At 42.3% G+C, this 8,588-nt stretch overlaps 1 long non-coding RNA gene across 1 annotated transcript; it reads left to right on the top strand.

The window, feature by feature from the left end:
* The first annotated feature begins 4,456 nt into the window (after nucleotides 1–4,456).
* On the top strand, nucleotides 4,457–8,301 carry LOC128405294 (uncharacterized). Its single transcript, XR_008328262.1, has 2 exons — nucleotides 4,457–4,553; nucleotides 7,898–8,301. It is a non-coding gene; the product is annotated as an uncharacterized LOC128405294 (long non-coding RNA).
* The last annotated feature ends 287 nt before the right edge of the window (nucleotides 8,302–8,588 follow it).

The raw sequence follows: 8,588 nt of genomic DNA, 5'->3' as shown, positions 1-8,588 counted from the left end.
GGACTGGAGAATCCTGAAAAGAGGCATGGCTGGCTGTAGCCCTGAGCAAGTACACCCACACTGTTAACATTGTGTTGCAAGTCCTAGACCTTTCATAGACTGTGCCCCTCTCACTTTCATTTTTAATGAAATGTCCTCAAATGCTGCCCCAGGGTTACTACTAGGGGTTGTTAGGATAGTGATGTTGCGTTCCACCCTAAGATGAACAAATTTGTGGATTGTTATATGTCACGTGTCTGTTTACATTCCAGCACAGCTTGCTGGGAACTTCTGTTTGTGTATTGCTTTTGCTTAGTGCTTCTTGCTCTTAGACATGAAGGAGAGCAGACATGTTTTTCTTTGTCTTGATCTATGCTGAATAAACTGTTTGTAAATATGCTTTACATATGCCTCTGTCCGCCCTTCCATCACGAAGAGATTGTTATCTCTGCTGGCTAGCGTGCTCCAGCTTCTGAAGAGTTCTGAAGCTGCGGGTCACTGTTTGATGATGTTCCAAGGACCGGAGTTCACCCAACTACCAGCCAGTGGGCTGGAGCCAGCTGGGGGCGTTTCCTTGCACACATCGCAACAGGGGTCAGTTCATGGCCATGTATTCAAGAGGGTTGGCAGTGGAAATCCCAACTATTCATATCATCCATGGCTGAAGTTCTCATGCTCTTGACATGCCAACGTGGTGTAGTCGTTAAGAGTGGTAGACTCGTAATCTGGTGAACCGGGTTCGCTTCCCCGCTCCTCCACATGCAGCTGCTGAGTGACCATGGGTCAGTCACACTTCTCTGAAGTCTCTCAGCCTCACTCACCTCACAGAGTGTTTGAGGGGAGGAAGGGAAAGGAGATTGTTGCTGCTTTGAGACTCCTTAAGGGGAGTGAAAGGCAGGATATCAAGTCTAAACTCTTCTTCTAAGCCTCTTGCTGATCAGACCTCTTTCAGTCAGCACTGAGAGCCCTCTGTCGCAGTTACTGCAAACTTTCCTTGCTGGTGTTTCATAGAACACAGGCAAAAATTAGAGACTCGGTACACTCCACTCAATGAAATCAGGACATTTAAAGCACTCCTGTCACTTTAATGGTCATGGCTTCCCCAAAGAATCCTGGAAAATATAATTTGTTAAAGCTGCTGACCTCACAGAGCTTAAATTTCTAGCACCCTTAACAACTCACAGTTCCCAGGATCTCCATGACTACAAATGTGGTATAAGATGGCCTTAAATGTACAGTGTTATTTCAGGATTCTGAGATCACGATCCATGTGTTGCTGCAGGAGCTGCAATAATCAAAGGCAACCCACTTCAAGGGGCAGGATCCTATCTCACCTTCTTAGAAGATTTATTGATGTGAAACAATATACATGGGTAGGACAAATCGGCAGAGGTGGGGGTGAGAAAGATATACTGGATTGTCCAATAATGGCATCCCCTTTGATTGTTAAGAAGTGGATTAATGCATCTCAAAGGTGTTCTTTGTTGTTCCTCAGCTTTGTTTTACAGTTTACATTATGGATGACAGTACATGCCATTGTATTTATGGTGTTAGCCTTTTCCCGTTCCTTCCATGGAGTGCCAGCAAAGCATGCATGCACCCAAGGAAGAACAGCAAACAGAAAATTCCACCACGCCCTCTCCTGTTTCAGTTTTGCTGCAACCAATATTTTCAATGCCTTTCATTCGGAGCTCACAGCCACATCAACAAGCTACCCCTGTTTGCTTTGGCACAGATGCAAAATGGATCAACAGGCCAGAAAGGGAGCATAATTGAAGTCCAGTTGGAAAAACAAACATTTGCATATGAATCAAGCAGTGGTGAGAAAATTGCATAATTCAAATGCTTTCTCAGAGCTGAAATGAATCCTCTCCCTAAAATTCTCGCCTGCAGTTGTTTACATGAAACACTATCTGAATATCAAATATTTATATCACATATTCTCAGAATATTCATATACTGGATGACATCTCAACAGATATTTGATATCGATATTGATACCCAGGGATATTTAATAGATGGTATTTGAAATTATGTGGTATCTGGGATGTGGTGATATATCCTATTTTGGACATTGCTTAGGGAAGTTTTTAATGTTTGAAATTTTATTCTGTTTTTAGTGTTCTGTTGGGAGCCACGCAGAGTGGCTGGGGAAGCCCAGCCAAAAGGGTGGGGTATAAATAAATTATTATTATTATTATTATTATTATTATTATTATTATTATTGGCATGGGCAACAATACTTGAATGCATTTGTGAGCTACAAGTTACTACTGTTCAACTGTAGTTGTTATCTGACATGTAATAGTAATCATGCCTGACAGCATTTGGCAGATAACTGATAATTAGTCTAAAACAGGGGTGTCCAACTTCCAAGAGACTGCGATCCACTCCCACTATAAATAAACTGGCAGTGATCTACCCATTGGATTGACCGGAGTTGTTCAGCTTTTTTGGTGGGAAGGATCAGCCAAAGTTGTTGAGCTTTTTTGGTTGGGAGGATATCAGGGTCCCGTGATCGACCAGGTACACCCCGTGATCGACAGGTAGATCGCAATTGACCTGTTGGATACCCCTGGTCAAAAACAACCAGCATATTGAAAATGTGAAGCCAAAGTCCAAATTTGATGCATTTCAAGTATTTATATTTATTTATTTCAGCTACACATGTAGCATTAAGTCTTGTATGTAGCAATCTTGAACATCCTAGTGTATTTTAAATTATGTATTCCTAAGCAGTTTATTGAGAGGAAAAACAAGACACATGATTTGAATATTTATATTTAAAAATGATTGACCATGATTGCTATGCTCTGCCTCCACTGTCAGAGGCAGTTGTGCTTCTGAATACAAGCTGCTGGAAGCTGCATTGAGAAGAGGGCTCTTGTCTTCCTTGAGGGCTTCCTACAGGCATCTGGGTGGCCACTGTGAGAACAGGATGCTGGACCAGATGGGCCATTGGCCTGATCCAACAGGCTCTTCTTACAGTCTCATGCTCTTACATCTGATTGCGTTGGAGTCCCAGATTATAAACCGATTCGTTTTGTGCATGGGAGCATTAGTCCACATAAGGGGATCCACAAGGGGCAAAAATATGTTGACATTTCAGGGAAAGGAAATAGCTATGTGAAGTGATGCTGAGATGGTAATCACAATCAATGGCATCTATTGCGTTGTTCTCTAACAAATTGTATTGGAGTATTCATAACTGAAAGGAATTCAATAAATCAGTTCATTACAGGTGACAAGCAGCAGATCAAGACCAGTGCCCAAGGCCGCACGGAGCGATGGATGGGAGGGAGGGAAACAGAGTATGCATGAGCATTCAACTGCCTAATGCAGGCACAGGCAAACTCGGCCCTCCAGATGTTTTGAGACTACAACTCCCATGATCCCTAGCTAACAGGACCAGTGGTCAGGGATGGTGGGAACTGTAGTCCCAAAGCATCTGGAGGGCCAAGTTTGCCTATGCCTGGCCTAATGGCATGTGTGTCACCCAGAAGACTGCAGCTGCAGAGATAAGTAAAGAAGAGTCATTCCATTGTCTGGAGAGGTCACTTCCTGGTTCGCTTGGAGAAGCTGTTTTCAACAGAGCCCAATGATGGAAGCGTGCAGCTGTATTGACACAGCAGCGGGTGTTGAAATTTTGCACCCTCTAACAGTTTTGCTCCCTTGGCAACTGCCCCAGTGTTGCTTCTCCCCACGCTACGCCACTGATCATGACTATGGAAGTCAAATACGTTTATGGTATGTAGTTTAGTAAGATGTGGGCAACTTTTTCTAGACCAATGAACTATATTAGCAGGACAGTTCTGGAGAGGGATCCAGGCTGAGGATGTATGAACAGGGAGATTTGAATGCATGTCAACCCTATGAAGGGTTTCTGTAGAAGTAACCATTTTAGTCCATTTCGGCAAAAGCAACAAGTTGCTGTTTTTAAACCCAACTGTGGTGACTCAAGTTATACTATGGAAAAAGTCAATGCTTTTGGGGAAATAGTAATAAAAGAAAGGTGGCTGTTTTGGAGGCTCATCAAAGAAAATATTTCTCTTTTGATAACAGGAAACATACCAGACAAATTAAGAACTTATGCTTCAGTTGCTATTTGGAGAAGATATCATTGTGGCAACAGCTGCTGTTTTCATGTTAAGATTTCCACGACACAGATGTTTTTGGCTTACTTCTGGAAGGAGCTGAAACCTAATTGAAATCTGAGTATCTCCCTCTAAAAGAAAAGGAATGATGATTTCGAGGCATCACAATACAAGTTTAATAATTTGGGGCACTTGGAGGGCATGAACTGGTCATTCATCAGACCTTGCACAAAAATGATGTATTATTTCTTTTTCTAGCTTTGAAATTGCTCTGGCCTTGTATTGCACCTGGAGATTGCATTTGAAGCCTCTAGTACATTCACCACTTGGTTATAAAATAACCACTTGGTTATAAAACTTCCTTTTATTTGTTAACATGGGAATTGCTGCACTATTCAGAGTGTGCCTTTTGATTGTTCAACACTGATTATTCTCAACTGAATGCATAAATTGAATAAACTAAACAGCATTTTATTTGAGGTAAGGTGACCCATGAATAGGGATTGTGATTCTGTCCATTTTGGGTTTTGTGAGTCTGTCATTCCCCCCCCCCCCAATCTTGCAGTCAGTTTTCCAGATTTCCAACAGTTTGCATTTTTGAATATTCAAAAGTCATGAAAACACAACAGCTTCTGTCAGTGTGACTTTCTCCTAATATACACATATTTTGCCTAATACACACAGTTTTGAAAAGCAATGTCCAGCAATATAATGCATTTTGCATGCTGTTTTCATCCATGCATGCATTACTTGGCTTAAGAACCACATTGCAAAATTCAGAGAATTATGAATTCCAAAGGAAGCAGTGTTTCAGTTGGTGTATCGTTTCAGAAAGTGCAATTGCAAAATGAATCAAATTTCTCTTCCATTCCTATCCACCAGTTAGCATGAAAATTATATCTTTGGAGTGTGAGCTGTGATGCCCGCTCACGCTGAAGCTAGCCATCACTTGAATTTTCTATCAATAAGTTAGATTTACAGGTCCATTAGTCCTGACAAGGGTTTGAAGTGAGAACCTGTGACAGCAGTCATTGCTTAATTCTAGGGCTATCTTAATCTACTGGCTGCTGTGCTTTTATGAAGTGCTTTGTCCTGTGGTGGGACCAGCCTTCTGTATGATCTTTCTTGCTATTCTGATTGTGTGTACCCGTGCCCTCCCCCCAAATCACTCTCTATCAGTTAAGGAGGAAATAAATTGCACCCAAAATTATCAAAGAGGAAACAACAAATAGGTAAAACCATCATGGGTGGATGTTTCAATGTGGCCTAAGGAGACTGCGGAAGTGAGCGGATTGTGACATGGGGTGGGGATGCCCCAGATTTGAGTGTGAAAATGTTGGAGGGTTGTTTGGGTTACAGTCAGACCATGCACTGAGGAACACATGGAAGAGACAGACAGTCCTGGGTTTCGACTCCTCCTTCATCCCTGAAACTTTGCTCCATATTGATTTTAATGGGGCTTACTCTCACGTAAGTGAATATTGACTTGCAGCCTAAATAGATAAAATATGAGTTCTTACCAAAGTAGAGTTTGGAGCTTCTTCTCAATTTACACACAAATTGTCATTGCATATTAAACAATATATTATAATTACATATTAAACTACCTATTCAACATATCTCACTCCTTACAAAACGGGCATTGCTGAAAGTTACTTTTGCATGTGGAGCATGCCTGCTTGACAAGAGCTTTTGTAACCCTCCCTTTTCTCTCTCATTCTCTAATAAATAGCTGGTCGCCTTGTGGCATCTTCAAATATTTATTAGCTCAATATCCTGACATTGTGTCCTTGATTTAACTCCCTCACACATGGTCTTTGGTTTGTTAATTGCAGATGAATTTTACATTGGAGGGTTTGGAAGCACAGAGCAGTGTGGGGATCTGAAAATAGCACTCATTAAGGGCATCTTTCGAAACCTCACAAGAGCTCCCTATAAAATAAATGTGTCTGTTATGTACTTTCCTTGGCAACCATAACCCAGCAATTCAGGTTTAATAGGCTATATTCTCCAATTTATTTTTCATTAATAAACACACTGGCAAACATAAAACAAAACTCTAGCATATTCAACAAACTCTGATAAATTTTAGAAATTGCAAGGTATGTTGCAGATCATTTAAACATTTGTCTTTCTGTTTGATCAGACTTAATTCACATCCAAACCTTACATTTACCAAACTTGGCTTCCCCCAAAGTATTCTGGGAGCTGTAGTTTAATTAAGGGTGCTGAGAATTGTTAGGAGACCCCTATTCCCATCACAGAGCTACAATTCTCTGAGTTCCTTGGGAAGAGGGATTCACTGTTAAACAGATGGTAATAACTGAGAACTCAACCACTCTGGCTCAATCATGGTTTCCCCTCACACAAAGAAGCTCAGTAGCTCAGTTGTTGTTATTCACCTTGAAGGACCTTTGGCAATACATATGACAACTTTTTAGCAAATGAATAAACAAAAATATACAGGGCATCTACCACCACACACACACGGGAAAGAATGGTGCATTTACACAGCAATGACACAGAATAGATATTCATCCCAGTACAGAAATTTTATTGAAGGGAAAACATGGCCGGCTCCATAGAAGCTACCATTTTTTCTTTGGATAAACTCCCCGGGAGTGACAGCACATCATCAGGCGCTGTCACTCCCAGGGAGATGTATGCCATTCTTTTTTAATGTGTATGTGGCTAGCTCTTCATGCTTGGATGAGATATTCCTTAGACCACATCTTCATGGACTTCAGAAGAGGCCCATGATCCAGATCATACACTGGCCAGAGCAAAGTGGACCAGGTGACTACTCTGGAACACAGCTTCCGCAGAGCCCACACCCATCTCTATTTGTTGTTGTTGTTGTTTAGTCGTTTAGTCGTGTCCGACTCTTCGTGACCCCATGAACCAGAGCACGCCAGGCATCTCTATACATACCCACATAACCCCTCTATACATACCCCATAACTGTCATAAGCTGAGGACTGACCTGCTGGGAGCCTGAGGGCCCTGCCCTGCCTCTCTCCACCTGGCTTGGGGCGAGGCCTGACAGGCTCCATAAAGGACTGCTGCTGCTTGACAGAGAGGGATCCTTTTTAAATATTGTTTTTAGTTTTTATCTATGTCATTTTAAATTGCTATTGATATTAATGTTGTGTTTTTAGTTTTAGATTTTATGGTTTATACGGAAATTGTTTTCCATTTGGTTGTGTACCTTACAATGTCTTTTATTTATTGTTTATGACTTTTGTTACATTGGTAATTATGTAAATCTTGTCATGTTGTAATCCGCCTTGAGCATTGTTTTAACTATGGAAAGGTGGCATACAAATAAAATGATGATAATGATGATGATAAGCGGGGCATCCCAGAATTACAGAAGCCATCCTATCTTCTGAGTGGTTCCCAGGATGTCCTGTTTTGGCTCTTGCAAGACTGTGGCCCCCAAATACGCTTATTTGGGGGGCCTTTGCTCTGCACAGGTGTGCAGCCACGAAAGATACACGTCCCAATTTTCCTCCATGACATATTGGGAGTGTATGAGCCTAAATCTTCAGTGTATCTCCCTAAACAATGGGGTTGTATTCTGGGCTACTTCACATATTTTCCCCATCTGACCATCCTCTTCATGTGGTGCTGTCAGGCTTCAGGGAATCTGATCCCTCCCCCAGTGGCAGCCAGTGAGCAGATAAACAAGAAGAGTGCTTGTCAAGTAATTTATTCCATAGTTCACAGAGAGAGACAAAGGAATGCAGCCTCCCTAAAATAATGGCATTGCTCCAAATAAAGTCCAACCCCCTCTGTCTCTCCTATTCTATGTCACCTGTCAGGAATGAGCCAACTCCTAGTGGAACTTAGTGGAGCCAGCTGCAGAACAGGGAGGGTTAGATCTGACGCTGGCTGAACAGCGGCAAGTGACCAGTGTGACTCCCTTGGACATTGGAATGCCAATTGCCAAACTGTCAGGAAACTCAAACAGGTGTGAACAGACACCGAGACAGTTTTTCAGAACAGGAAGAGGCTGGAGCTAATCCAACAAGTCCGAAGAGTCAGCGAATGGGAGGGCTGCTAGACAGGAAGCAAAACAAGAGATGTAAGGGGCGATGGTTCAATATATTCTGTAGGCACCGGAAGGAGTCTTCAGAAGGGTCATCTTGAATGATAATGTCAGTGTCTTCATTAGAGCCGCCCAGAGCTATGTTTGTTTTTTGCAATAACTCCTCCTTTTTAGTTACCTACGCTTACTGTGTTATCAAGCTGGGAACCTGGACTCCTGACATCACCCTTGCAATGGGTAATCTGAGCTTTCTGCCTCTACACCTTCTGTTCTTCTACCCTCAATGCTCGTCTGGTCCTGGGAGAAGGAGGACCAGGAATGCTCTCCAATGACATTGAGTCTCTCAGCTGTCTCTGAACTATGCCCTTCTGCAAACCACTCTTCTAAATCTATACTGTCCTCCAGTTCTCAGAAAGGTTCAAGAGAAGGGGTGTGGGCTCCACTGACAGGTGGAGATACTGGGC

Source organism: Podarcis raffonei, chromosome 17 (genome assembly GCF_027172205.1).
Source record: "Podarcis raffonei isolate rPodRaf1 chromosome 17, rPodRaf1.pri, whole genome shotgun sequence".
NCBI lineage: Eukaryota > Metazoa > Chordata > Lepidosauria > Squamata > Lacertidae > Podarcis > Podarcis raffonei.
This window is presented reverse-complemented; position numbering and strand designations above follow the sequence as displayed.